Here is a 14,657-nt window from a genome sequence, read left to right as displayed (position 1 = left end):
AACTTAAGTTTTCCACTCACTTGTGTAAGTAATAAGCAGCACAATTGCTGGGTTATATGGTAAGAATATGTTTAGTCTGGTAAGAAACCACCAAATGGTCTTCCAGAGTGGCTGTGCTATTTTGCATTCCTGCTAGCAGTAAATGAGAATTCATGTTGCTCCACATCCTGGTCAGCATTTGGTGTTGTCCATGTTTTTGATTTTAGCCATTTAAAAGGTGTTCTTTTGAATATAGTTCCCTGTGCTATACAGTAGGAACTTGCTGTTTATCTATTTTATATATAGTAGTTAGTATCTGCAAATACCTTGTAATAGCCTATAACGAAAAAGAATATGAAAAGTTATGCATATATATGCATAACTGAATCACTATGCTGTACACCAGAAATTAACACAACATTGTACACTGGCTATACTTGAATAAAAAAAATTGTTGTTTTGATTTCTACTTTCTTAATGACATGTGATATACAGCATCTTTTCACATACTTATTTGCAATCTATATGTATTTTTTGGAGAAGTATCTGTTCAGATCTTTTGCCCATTTTTAAAAATGTTTGAATCAATGTTTTTAATGAAAACATTCAGTGATTCAGTGGACCACTGCCATCTTCCATTCTCTCTTTCCCTCCAAAGAAGTAATCATAACCTTTATTTTTTTAATTTAATTTAATTTTTTATTGAAGTACAGTCAATTATAATGTATTGGTTTCTGGTGTACAACACAATGTCCCAGTCACACATATACACACATATATTCATTTTCATATTTTTTATTAAAGGCCACTATAAGATATTAAACATAGTTCTCTGTGCTATACAGAAGAAACTTTTTTAAATTCTGTTTTTATACATAGTGGCTAACATTTGTTAATCTCAAGCTCTCCACCTTTATCCCTTTCTACCCTCGTTTCCCTGGTAACCATAACATTACTTACTATGTCTGTGAGTCTGTTTCTGTTTTGTAGATGAGTTCATAGTGTCCTTTTTTTTTTTGTAGATTTTATCATATGAGTGATATCATATGATATTTCTCTTTCTGGCTTACTTCACTTAGAATGACAATCTCTAGGTCCGTCCATGTTGCTGCAAATGGCATTATGATTATTTTTTATGTCAGAGTAGTATTCCACTGTATAAATATACCACAACTTCTTTATCCAGTCATCTGTCAATGGACATTTATGTTGCTTCCATGTCTTGGCTATTGTATATAGTGCTGCTGTGAACACTGGGGTACATGTGTCTTTTCACATTAGAGTTCCCTTCGGATATCCTACACAATGGTCTGCTTTTAATAAAAAAAAAATGCTAGGCATACAAAAACAGGAAAGTATAATCCATAATCATGAAAAAAAACATGGAGCTAGTAGAAACGGATTTTTAAAGCAGTCATCATAAATATGCTGCATAAAGATAAATAGATGACTGAAACAAGGAGAAATAGAAGATAATAAAATATAAGGGCATGTGATTCAAAGTACTTGGGACATGAGAGGTTGGAGGGCCACTGCAGAGAGAGTTGCAAGAGATACAATATCATTAAAGCCAAAATTTCAATTAAAATGAGAAAGTGAAGAAAATAATTCAAAAAGACACTAATGACTTAGATATTGTTACTGATGATTGACTGTGTGAGTTCTAGGGTGCACATTGGAAAGATCATGGGATCTGCTGTGGGTATGAGATGAGGCAGGAAACCAACATGCAGAGGCTTAACAGGATAAGAGTGTTGAATTAGTGATGACATATCAGGCAGACTTGGTTTTCAGGTTGTGAATGAGATAAAAATATACAAGCCATGTTGGGAATAGTCCTGGTGGTCTATACAGAAAATACGATGGATAATTTTTTATTGTAACCTCAGAAATGGTCAGCCAGGCAGCTTTCCCTGGTTACAAGCTAATACATAGCTCTAGTGATGGGGATGCAGGATAAGCATGATACATAGGTTTTAGCACTAGGATCATGTGTGCTCCCTTGGCTTCCTTCCCACTGGGAGTTGTATCTGGGAGACAGTGTTATGGGAATAATGTGGAGGTGCACAGACATGCTTTACTTTCTCCTATAGGTATTGCTGCTGATGAAGGTGAGGAATTTTCATAAGAAACACTTTAAATCAATGTGCAAGTTGTTGTGTTTGGCTAGATTTAAAAGTACAGTCTTTTAATATGAATAAACTCAAATTTAATTCAGGTAAGAATGATCTGGAATATTTCTGTTTATTCTCATATTAGAATAAATGGTCTGAGCTTGAAGATTTCTGAATTCCAGTCCATCTCTTAGACTTTGTAATATATATCCAGTTTTCTTTTTTTCCCATGTTTGGGCAAAGTATTTTCCTCAAAAACATAATACTGAGACAATCTTCATTTGAACAAGGAGATATTAAGATAGAATGTTGACCACACCAGTGGAATGGTTATTCTCAATCCTAAAGCTAGAATTATATTTGCTCATAAACTGAGATGATTTAAAAGTTTCAAAAAGTTACATACATATGGTATATATGTAGAGATATAATCCATTATCATTCTGGAAAAGACTTGGTGATTTCATCAGGGCAAAGATAACATAACACTGAATTGCTTTTGTTATCAAAAATCACTTGGGCATATTTTTGTGGGTCTATCTCCAGGTTTGCTAATCTGTTTCATTGTTCTGTGTGTCCATCTCTCTGCCAATACCATGCTGTCTTATTAGCTACATAGTAAGCCTCAGCATTAGTAAGAATGATTCCTCCCACTTTATTCTTCTTTTTCAAAATGATTTTAGCTATTCTAAGCCCTTTGCTTTTCCATATAAATTTTAGAATAAACTTTTCTGTCTCTACAAAAAAAAAAAAAAAAAAAAACCTAGCTGAAGATTTTTATGGGAGGTGCATTAAACTTATCAATCAGCTTGGGGAGAGTTGATATCTTTAGTGCATTACATTTCCCAATATATGTACAGGATGTGGCTCTCTATTTAATCTTCTTGGATTTCTTTCATAGTATTTTATAGTTTCTAGCATACAAATTCAGTACATGCTTTGGTAGATTTATATCAAGTATTTCATTTTCTTTGAAGTTACTGTAAATGATGCTATATGTAAGGAATATTTTTGACTTTACGTTTTTCATAGTTTCTATTGTATACAGTGTAAAGAAGACAGAAGGAAAAAGACAGAAAGGGAATGAGAAAAACTGAAAGTAGGAAGATCAGTAATAATCTTTCAATAGTCTAAGTGGGAGATTATTATGGAATGTGTTACATTCATAGTAGGAGGAGTAGAGATAAATTGATTTTATTGTCAGCATGAAATGTCATTATGAAATATCTAGATAATTAAAATTATGGTTTGGAATTAGGAGAGACAACAGAAGATATAGCTTTGTATATCATTGGTATTTAGAGTAGTTGAAACTCTGTATATATATATGTTTGCTTGTGAAGAATATACAGAGTAAGGAAAAACAAAAACCAAGAAATTGATCATGATAGGAGATGTATTAAAAAAAACAGTCTGTGAAAGAATATCCAGCCAAAGAGATTAATCAGGGGTGGTATTAATCATGTGTGAGGGAAGAACAAGGGGAGAAGTATGTCAGAAAAGCCAAGGGAAGGATCAAAAGACTAGGAATAGACTTACCGTATGACCCAGGAATCCACTTCTGGGCATATATCCAGAAGGAGCCCTACTTCAGGATGACACCTGCACCCCAATGTTTATAGCAGCAATCATTTACAATAGCCAAGACATGAAAACAGCCTAAATGTCCATCAACAGGTGACTGGATAAAGAAGAGGTGGTATATTTATACAATGGAATACTATTCAGCCATAAAAAATGACAACATAATGCCATTTGTAGCAACATGGATGCTCCTGGAGAATGTCCTTCTAAGCGAAGTAAGCCAGAAAGAGAAAGAAAGATACCATATGAGATCGCTCATATGTGGAATCTAAAAAAAAAACAAAAACAAAAACAAACAAAGCATAAATACAAAACAGAAATAGACTCATAGACATAGAATACAAACTTGTGGTTGCCAAGAGGGCGAAGGGTGGGAAGGGATAGACAGGATTTCAAAATTGTAGAATAGATAAACAAGATTATACTGTATAGCACAGGGGAATATACACAAGATCTTACGGTAGCTCACAGAGAAAACAATGTGACAATGAATATATATATGTTCATGTATAACTGAAAAATTGTGCTCTACACTGGAATTTGACACAACATTGTAAAATGATTATAAATCAATAAAAAATGTTTAAAAAAATAAAAATAGAACTAACATATTATCCAGCAAAAAAAAAAAAAAAAGCCAAGGGAAGGAATTTTAAGAAGAAAAGTGGTGAGCGAAGTCAACTTCTTTAAAGAGTCTAATGTAATGTGTCATGGGTCACCACGTTTCCATGATGTAGCCTTGATGTTTGTAGCATTCAGAAGTTAAGACTGCAGGTCTAGCCCTGTCCCCTACTCACTATGTGACCTTGGTCAAACTGCTAATTCTTTATCTTGCCTTTTTCATTTGAAAATAGAAAAATAGCTATGTTTATCTTACCTAATTTTAATCTTCATAAAAATTTTTAACACAAGTGTTCAGAATAATGCCAGGCATATAGTAAACAGCTGAAAAATAATTAGTTATTACTGTGAAATTGTCAAGTGATAACTGGAGAACATAAACAGACCTTTCTCAGAACAGACATAAATAGGAACAAGGCAAGGACAAGGCCCTCCATATCTATAAAAATATCAAGGCTTCCTCCGACCAAAGTGGATCATTACTGCATCTTTACTAAGGGTAACTTTAGTCCCTTTTTAGTTCTTCCACCTCCTAGATAGTAATTGTTAAGATAAATATCCAAATTGACCCTTCCTCTTAACAGATCTAATCCAGGCCTCCAATTCCTTAATTTCTCTTTTCAGACATCCAGGAAAATTTCAAACCCTGTAAGAAGTTACTGCAAACTCCCCTTTTCTGAGAAATCTCCATAGCCTTGGATTAAGTTCTTTCTTACTGCAGCAAGTTAATTAAAACTGAATTTGTTTGACTATAAGTGTGTTTCTAAAGATGCTGGCTAGTGAATAACATCAATATTATAATTATTATCATTATCACCTTTGTTGGTCAACAGTGTATTGCATATACTTTAACATAATACTTTGCATCAAAAAGTGCTCAGAAGTATTTGATGAATAATAAAAAAGCAGTGGTCAATTAGGAAGCACTTGGCTTCAAGTAGGGCAGTTTCAGTAATGGAAAGGCAAATGGAACTGTAGTGGGCTGAAATGTGGCCAGAGGAGAAAAAGAGGAAATAATAATGAGGATTGGCAGCCCACAACTGTCCATCCACTAGCCACGCCCACCCACCGCATCTCAGAAATTGGGTTGTGTGAGGTAAGAATACAATAGATAGCTACTTGAGGTATGCCCTGTGCAGACATGTTAGACAATGAACTTTAAATCAGAAGGACCTCAGTATCTCATGTCTTTTGAGGTTACTGACTTTTTAAAAATATTTTTCTTCTATTGGTATGACACTCTTGTGATACTATCACATTTGCAACCCAATAATTTTGAGTCCTCCTTTCATAATATGTAGGGTCTAATTTTATATTCTCATGGAAATCAGAAAATCAAGTTTGGTTGACATGTATATAAACTGGGTGTAAGCTGAGGTAACTTTCTCTCAGGAAAATGCTTAAGTATCAGTGTGTGATTTTGTAGTTTTGATTCAAGCTCATTTTAAAACACCTTGGATCTTGACAAAGTTCCAAATAAGAATTTGTTCTACATATCTAATAGTTAAACAATTTGAAAAGAACAGATTGAGCAAACTTCAAGGGCTCATCAAAACTCACAATACATGAAATAATTAAATTAAAGTTAATTAATTCAAAATAATCAATCCTAATGGTCTTCTTACATTATGAGTGTTTCTTCTGTTTCTCAGTTTCTTCATCTGTAAAATAGTATATACATATTTATTTCATAGTATTATGGTGAGAATTAAAAATAATATATATTAAATATGCTATATCTGGTGTGTGCCTGCCAGTTAGCAGACTCTGTCAGTACATGTTAGCAGCTTTCCATTTCCTGACTAAAAAGTGACCAAAATACGGGATCAAGTCTCAGCTTATTAAGCCATGTTTATGTCACACATTAAATGGGTAAGCTGGTAACTTTCTTTAATGCAATAGAGTCTAGATGATTTCTAAAAGCATTTAGACAGAATGTTATTTAAAAGTCAGTTCCTTCTTCAAACCCAATTTACTGTATTAAAATTTTTTTTGCTATAGTTTTCCTGAACACCAGAATTAGATGCTAATTGATGACATTTATGTGGATAACATTGGGAAATATATCTTTGCTGTAGACAGTAGTAAAATTAATTTAGTACATATTTGTAATCTAAACAAAACTTTGCTTGGAACACTAGTCAAAAAGTCTAATTTATAAATTTTGTGAAGTGATGGTTTGCATATTTTTTATTATTTTTCTATGACTAGTACAGAATTTTCTATTAGATTCAGGTATATATTTCACATTTTCAATTAAAACTGACATTTTAAAGCCTCTTTTTTGAGTAGAGGCAACATAATAAACTGTTTTTATTCTTTAGCTTGAAGGCAGGTTATTCTGTTTGCTTAAATTGTTCACTCTTTAGAGCCATCCAGCATTCTGCCTGTTTCTTCTGCCTAAAATAGCAGTCAATTTTAATTTACTTGGTGCACAGAAGTCTTTGGCATTTGTGGAAACTGGGCACACAGCCACTCCTCAAAACACCACTGATCAATTTGCCTAGAAAGAAGTAAAGAAATGGAAGATATTGGCTTTGAAGAGCTTTTGAATGTTATCCTAAAGTTGAACCACTAGAAATTCAAAATTAAAATGTAAAAACAACTTTAACTCAGCTAAAATATAACACTATGTTTTAAAATTATTGATTTAGTAATTATTTGGAATTTTTTATTGGAAATGAATGATGAGTGGTTAAATGCCTAATTTAATTTGTTATTTATTTTTCATATCTACATAAACAGTATTCCCTAGAGTTTTAATGCAACAGTTCTGGAGGAAAGTTCATGGGTTTTGGCAGCGTTCTTGGACTAACTCTCTAAGGAATCATTATGGTGTTAGAGTTGTATATTGTGTTTCAAAGAATAGCAATATTTACTATGATATTATCTCTGAACTATAAACCTCCTGATATTTAAAATACTCAGCTTCTTCTCTTATAAAGCAGGATGTACATGAGTAATAAGACAGATGTCCTTGAATATATGTAAATTATTTTACTATTCTCTCTTAAATAAAAAGTTACACAAAGCCTTTCAAATATTTTCATTGAGAACATCTTAGAAAAGATACATTTTCTCAGTCTATCCACCATATCTTCCTTTGTTCAACAACATTTTGTTCTTTCATATCAAAGGGGAAAATTTAATATCTATTGCATTAAGAAGAAATCTTGTGATTCTCAAAAGGGTGTCATACTTAATGCCAACAAAGAACGTAAAAGTTAAAATTTCATCCTAAACAATGTTTTACAAAATAAAAACAACTTTAGTTATATACTTTATTGTATCTAGTTCTTTTAAGTGTGAATACACTGCAAGGTAAACTAAATGGTGCAGGATTTTTTTCCCCTTTGTTATACATTTTTGATGATCAGTTTTATTAAGTAAAAAATTTTAAAGATGCATTAATTATATAATGTTGACTGGAAATGAGAAAATAATACATTTTTTTCTACAAGTTAATATGACTTGCTATTTCTCTGAGATTTTCCAAGTTGAAAATTTGTGTTGTCATGCATTTCAGTCTTCCTAAACCAAGTGTCAATTTGTGTCACATGGTCAGAATTGAACTGAATGGACTGACCTGAACTTGGTCTACTTGCTGTTACAACTGGTGTGCATCATGCTGAAAGATGAAGTGGCAACATATTATAGGAGAATTTGAATATGACAGAAACAAACACGAAGGTATCATAGCATCCACAGAAGGAGGTATCATAGCATTATACACACACACACATATTTGAGGTCTCATTGTGGTCACTGCTTAATTACTCAAAGGTAGTTAACAGAGTTTATTGAAAAATCCATATTATTTGCTCAGGACAGGAAAATGTTAGGGTGAGAAAAATTTTCAGGGGTGTGTGATAGTGGAGGAAGATCCTCTGTGCAGACTAAAGTAGATTTTAATCTGTGGATATCATTAACTTGTATTTTTATGAAATCTTAAAAAGTAAACTAATGTAGAAAACAGATAAAAGGAGGGACAGCTCAGGTCAAAGAAGTGAGGAGGCCAGGGTTTTTATCTGCTCTCCCCACCCATCATCCTCTGTATTGACTTTTCAAATACATTTGGAAGTCTAGACTTCCAAAGATTAATTTGAAAAACAATGGCCTAATCTATCATGTAGAATTTATATGCACCAATTTTTAAGACAAATGAATTCTTTTGGATTTAGTAGATGTTCAGATTTAAACAAGTCATTTAACATTTACTGCATTTTTCCTTGTTTGTTTTCAGGTCTGTATTAATCCCTACCACCTGTCTGTCCCCGTCTCAGCACATATACATTTGCAAAATTGCTGTGAGAATTACAAAGATAAAATAATTTGAACATGCTCTGACAGGAGGATGAGGAGGGGCCATGGGGATTATAATACTTTCCTGAATAGAGTCCCTAGTGGAGAAATGAAGATATTTTGGTATGAACCTGTGTAGGTGGACAAGTCAGGTCAGCTTAACACAGAGTTTGTCTCTTGGGAGGAGAGTGACTCATCCCCACTATCATCTCATCTGAGAGCCATTTCTGATCCACCAGGATGTGCTGGTGCCACATCTTTCCCCTAAGAGCATCTTGGTCATTACCCTAGACATGGTATTATTACTGTTTGAGTGTCTTTCTTCTCCACTAGACTATGTGGTAATTCATGACCATTTACATTTATATAATCACATATCACAGCCTCTTCAAAGCAGCTGATAGCACAGCTCATAGACCAGTCTATGCTTGTTGAAAGACTCGCTAATTGAAAAAATAAATAAGTGATGTGCTCAGTGTAATTACATCATTAAGAATATCTCTTGCATTGCAAAACATGATCAGTGACTCATTAAGCAAGAAAATATAGTAACTTAATATTGCTTTTCTGAAGGCCTTTATCTTCTTGGATTTTCTCTCAACCAAAAGTTGAATCATTTTTAAATTATTTGAAATTAATTTTTAACTAGCTTTGGGGTTATATTAAGCATATTAAGCTTTGGGGTTATGGAAAACAACCGCTTCCTGTTTCTTTCTACCTCACATCTTTACTGTCAATAAACATTTTCTTTTCTCATATTGTCCCTCAGAGTTTACTTTCTCTTTTGATTAATTTTTTTAAATTTCATTTATCATTATTCACTAGCTCATCCATTAGTTCATTAAATATTTATTTAGCAGCTGCTATGTGACAATCACTGAAATAAAGTCTGGGAAAATAGAGATGAAAAAGACATGACCCCTGTCTTTAAAAGCTTATAATCAATCAGAGAAGACAGAAAAAACCCCACAGATATCACTCCTTGTTTCCCCAGCCTTCAGAACTGAGGGCTAAAACCAGAGTCAAAAAAATGGTAGCAAGACACTGTCTGTTTTTTCTCTTGCCAACAATTATAGAAAGGCTAGTTTTTTATGGAAGTATTTTAGGGAATCCCAAAGACAGTTAATGTTTGCTCCCAAGCTCAGTTCTTTACGTTACAATGCTGATAGGGCATTTTATGCCTTGTTATCCATTTTTTGTGGAGGAGCCAGATGTCCACATGCAGGACATGGCATATGTTGATGTTGAATGTACCTGCGAGGCTGTGCTACAGCTGCTCTGTGCTGTGCCATGGCTGGGAATCTGACAGAAGGGCATCTGAATCAGCCCGTGTTGCCCTCTGCTCTTACGCTTATAGTAAAGAGTATTCAGTAGTGACAAAAGGCATGAGAATTGAAATACAACTAATCTGAGACCACACCTTGCCCCCTCCTTTTACAAAACATAAGCAAAGCCTTCAATATGTTTCCTTAATCTTTCTAAGCCTCAACTTTATCACCTATATAATAAGACCGTCTACTTTGTGGTTTTAGTATGCAGACTTAATGTATTTGTATGGCTGCAAATACTTAATTGTAAACTTCCTAAACTCCAGGATTACTGGGGATCTAAGCTTCCCTTTAGATCAGGTGCATGTACTGTGTACTATCTCAGTGAACAAACTGGGTAAACGTGAACAGCTGTTAGCTTGCCTTACCACTGACTTCCTCGTACTTGTTCCCTTCAAGTAAGGGTATCAGGCTTCACTTCCACAAGCTTTTTCTTTTTCTACTTTAATCATTTTTTCTTAATTCTGAAAGGCTAAAGCAAAAGTGAGCTGGAATCAGTTACATTCTGGCTACTAGATGATAAGGAGTAATTCTGTTTAGAGGGTAGCATGGGAAAATATAATATGCAATAAAATACATGTTTGTAAGAATCATTTGCATACATGTATTTTCCTGTGGGGGGGGATGAGATTTAGCTGGACATATCTTGCCCATCTTAAGGAAGTCAATAATTTATGATGCCTTCCCAACCCCAAATATGACACTACTATATCTCCTCTTTGTAACCCTAATCCTAAACCTTCCCTGTCAAGAACTGTGAAGGTTCTGAGACAAGCTAACAAGTCAGCCTACCACATTTTCGATGCTGGTGGAAAATACAAGACTCATGTCAAAAATAATGTTGAATTTATTACTCATAAAAATATGAGTAGCCAGAATGTCAGCAACTTTCCATTAATTCCCTCAGTTCCAGTTCTTACCATATGACATACAAAGGCCCGCATGGCACCTGTACAGTATAACGTGTTACATTATAGGAGAGCAACACTAAGCTTAAGGAACCTAAATATTTTATAATGGGCGGTAAGCTGTCCTGCCCTTTGCTCTTTAGGAAAGGCATTCTCTTTATTACACTGTGAAGTAAGTAGCCTGTCCTTGACTCTGGAGGGAGACTCTATCTTCCAAAGCTGTTTGCTATATACTTCTTAAAGAGATGACAAAGGACACAATGTCTTGCTCACAAGATGTGCAGAAACATAGGAGACCCATGGAGACTGACTCAGTCCTTGAACCCTGTCTGACTTTTTAACTTCTTCAATAATTACAACAATTTTAATAATGCATTTGTACATCAGTGCATAAATAAAAGAAATCTTATCAAGTAGCATGTTTTCTGGGGTCTGTGGGAAACCATAATTCAAAAGTGTTCTATTGAAGTTATAACAGTTTTTATGCACATTGTTAACACTTTGTTTTATGTTCTTTCCCCTCACAGCTCCTTCCTTCTGGAATAAAAAGAAAAAAAATGGAATTGCATCTTCCCTCTGAAAAGGTACATGTTTATTTGTTTTATTTCTATTTTATCCATGATCCAAAACAAACTATCCTATAACCATGAGAGTATTTCCCACGTCTCAAGTCATCTTTTGATAGTTGATTCACATTTGTTTACACATTCTGGTTTCTTTTGCTAGATGCTTCTGTATAATAGCCTATTGATTTTATTCCTAATCTATGATGCAACCGCAAACAAACATCTACACATTAAATATCTGTTTATTTTCTTGTTTTAACCAAGCAGTATTTTCAGGAGATTGCATTATAAAAAACAACTAGACTGAAGAGCACGGCCAGTTGCTGGAGGGAATGAACATAGCGTTCCTGTTACTGAACAGTATGTCCATTATTGTAACTAGAACAGGTTGCTTACAGTAGAAGAATTCGCACAGTTGCTCATTGGTCATAATGGATCTGGGGCTGTGGGGAAGGCAGTGATATTGTCCAAGGTTGGTATTTTTTCTTACATGCATGGCATTTCTAAATAAATGAGAAAAGCTGTAGAATAACTACCCTGCCCTTGCTTATTATAAACCGTTCACATTTTGGCATTAGAGATATGAATAGGCCCTCAAAGAAAGAATGGATTCTAATTCAACAACAGAAAGAGACCACTGGCCAACGGAGGGAAAAAACGTATGAAACTACATTATTTATAGGATTGGACTGCTCTACCAGTTAGAAGTGAGGGAGAACATCTGCTACTGATTTGGTTGGAAATTTTTGTTTTTCAAAGTTAGCAGGAGGGAGTAAAGATAAAAAGAAAAAAAATACTAATTATTTGGGTTCATCCAAAAAGTAGGTACATTTTCTCCAATATACTGGAGTGACTATAGCTGTTTCCTAATCAGATCCACAGGTGCTTAAATCTGAACATCCCAGTTAATCCAATGACAATTCTTTAATGTATGTTTCATATTAAGTGCAAGGTAGAGCATTGTGCCATGAGCCTAATTTCCTAATTTTGTTTTACATATTACAATATTTGAGAAATTACAAAATAAAAGTAAAGTAGATTTCAAGCCCAAACTAAACTTTTTTGTAGTGTGTGTGTGTGTGTGTTGGCAGAACAGTGGCTGAACTTAACTTGAAATTCTTAATAGACATGCTCACTTCCTTCATGTTTATGTGACTTAAAATCTTCCTCTTAAAACTATATGCAGCAAGATATCAAAATAAGAATTTAAGATCATTGTTGGGCTATATAGAAAGCCCATCAGGTCTGTTTACATGACAGAGATGAAGTGATCTTTTGGGAAATGTGTTTTGTTTACTTTATGCTCTAGATCTAATGCTGTTCTCATTTAGAGATTGTGGCAGATTCCAACAAAATAAAACCCATAAAAATAGGAAAAAATTTTCACTAAGATCTCTCAAACCTTGGAAGCACAAAGAAGTATATTTTGATCTATGTATGTTATGAAGCTTTCTGACTGCAGCTGGGGAGTCAGTAGCCTGATCAATTGGCTCTTTGCATCACTGTGACAACATCAGCAAACATTGTGTGAAGGATATCCTCCATTTGCTTCTACAGACCAACTCCTTACCCTTCTCTGTTAGCCAAAAACTCTGACCTCTATCACACAGGCTCACTGGCCTCGTACACACAACTCATAAATTTTCTCTTTGATTTATTTGGATAATAACATTTGATATTGATAGACTACAATGCTAGCTAGAAATTTAGGACCCCTATCATGAGAATCTGGATAAAAATCAAAACAATTTTATTTATAAAAATAATTTAGTAAGTTTTAAGTTAGGAGTAAAAAAGTTGAACATTTGATTAAGTACCTACCAAGTAAAATATAATCTCAGCAGCTCTGTTTGGATGGGATATAGCTTACATTTGAAGAAAATATAGAAAAAGGAGAGCAATTCTGGTTTTGTTTTTTTTTTTTAATCTTGGTTCAAGAAAATAGTTTAACTATTTTATGTCTATTTTAAATAACAGCAAAAAATGCAAATTACAAGCACACATTTTTCTTGTATCCAGAGTTCTATTTCAGAATAGAACTGCAAAAATAGTGCTACCCCACTGTGTAAAGGAAATGAGAAATTCAGAGACCATTAAGGGGGATTGTGAATTTATATACTGCATTAGCACCAAAGGATACAACATGGCTATGTCTTAAAAATTCAGTGTTTAATGGCACTTGGATTTGCACCACTATCTGTCTGAGATATTAAATCCATGGTGGGGTCATAATGTATCTTATCTTGCCAAAGAGTTTTGAGATGATTTTTTTTCCTTGTCAGTTTCTCACTTTGTTTACGCAGTTTTATTTATTTAACAATGAAGAAATTGTTTACTTTGAACCCTCTGAACACAGGAAACACAATAGCACTTAAGTTCTTGTCTGACTAAACCATAGTGAAGTCAGATAAAAACTGTCTATATTGTTTGAGGGTGCTGGTTCCAGATGTTTTTGTCCAGCATCTGTTATTACTGAGAATTAAGTAAAAACAGTAGAATTCTGTCTCTCCTTTTTTACTCCATTCCATTTTCATGTTGCCTAGCCTCTGCCCCACTTTCAAAATAGAAAAGAGTAAATTGGCACATTTAAAATCTATCTATCTATATATACACATATATATGTTCAAATGTTAATTTTAGGTCTTTTCAAATTTCTTATAAAAACAGTGCTTCTGTTTGTATATGTTTGTGTTTCATGCTTTTAGTATTTAGTCATTCAGATTTCAAAAATTTGTGAAAGATGTTTTTTAATAGATTCTGAAAATAAATGATACCCAATTTATGAAGAGAAGGTCCAGATTCAAATACAGAATATTTTATTCAATAGATTTATTCATCAATTTCTTCTTCTTTCTTAATATATTGGTGAAATTTCATTTTCTGCTGTGTGTAGTTTTTTAGTGAAATATATTGGTATTTCTATTGTAGGGGAGCAAAATTTGACACTCCCAAAATTTGTTTTTGATATGAGTATTAATTTAGGCTGATTATTTTTAAGAAACAGAGGACTCAAAATTTTTTTGTGTTATCTCTCTCTTAACTGCCTAAACAAATTAAGATAGAGGATCTGTTTCCAGAATAGAGCTATCACCAGAGATATTTGCAAAGAATATTGACTAGGTAGGGTGAGGGAAACAGCAGGGCCTAGAGATCACAGTTCACTTTGTGTGCCATTGTTTCCACTTGGCTCAGCAAAATTTGTTTACCAGACATTTGATTTTCCATTCCCATGTGAATTATCTTCCCCGTCTTTGA

At 33.8% G+C, this 14,657-nt stretch overlaps 1 long non-coding RNA gene across 2 annotated transcripts in view; it reads left to right on the top strand.

Moving 5' to 3' along the window:
• Positions 1 to 14,657, top strand: part of LOC141573851 (uncharacterized) — a 118,029-nt gene that overhangs the window by 76,976 nt on the left and 26,396 nt on the right. For both annotated transcript variants that reach the window (XR_012500179.1, XR_012500180.1), the window contains exon 3: positions 11,364 to 11,420. This is a non-coding gene — a long non-coding RNA (uncharacterized LOC141573851). The remainder of the gene's footprint in view (positions 1 to 11,363; positions 11,421 to 14,657) is intronic.

The sequence above is a fragment of the Camelus bactrianus genome, chromosome 18, assembly GCF_048773025.1.
Source record: "Camelus bactrianus isolate YW-2024 breed Bactrian camel chromosome 18, ASM4877302v1, whole genome shotgun sequence".
Classification (NCBI taxonomy): Eukaryota; Metazoa; Chordata; class Mammalia; order Artiodactyla; family Camelidae; genus Camelus; species Camelus bactrianus.
This window is presented reverse-complemented; position numbering and strand designations above follow the sequence as displayed.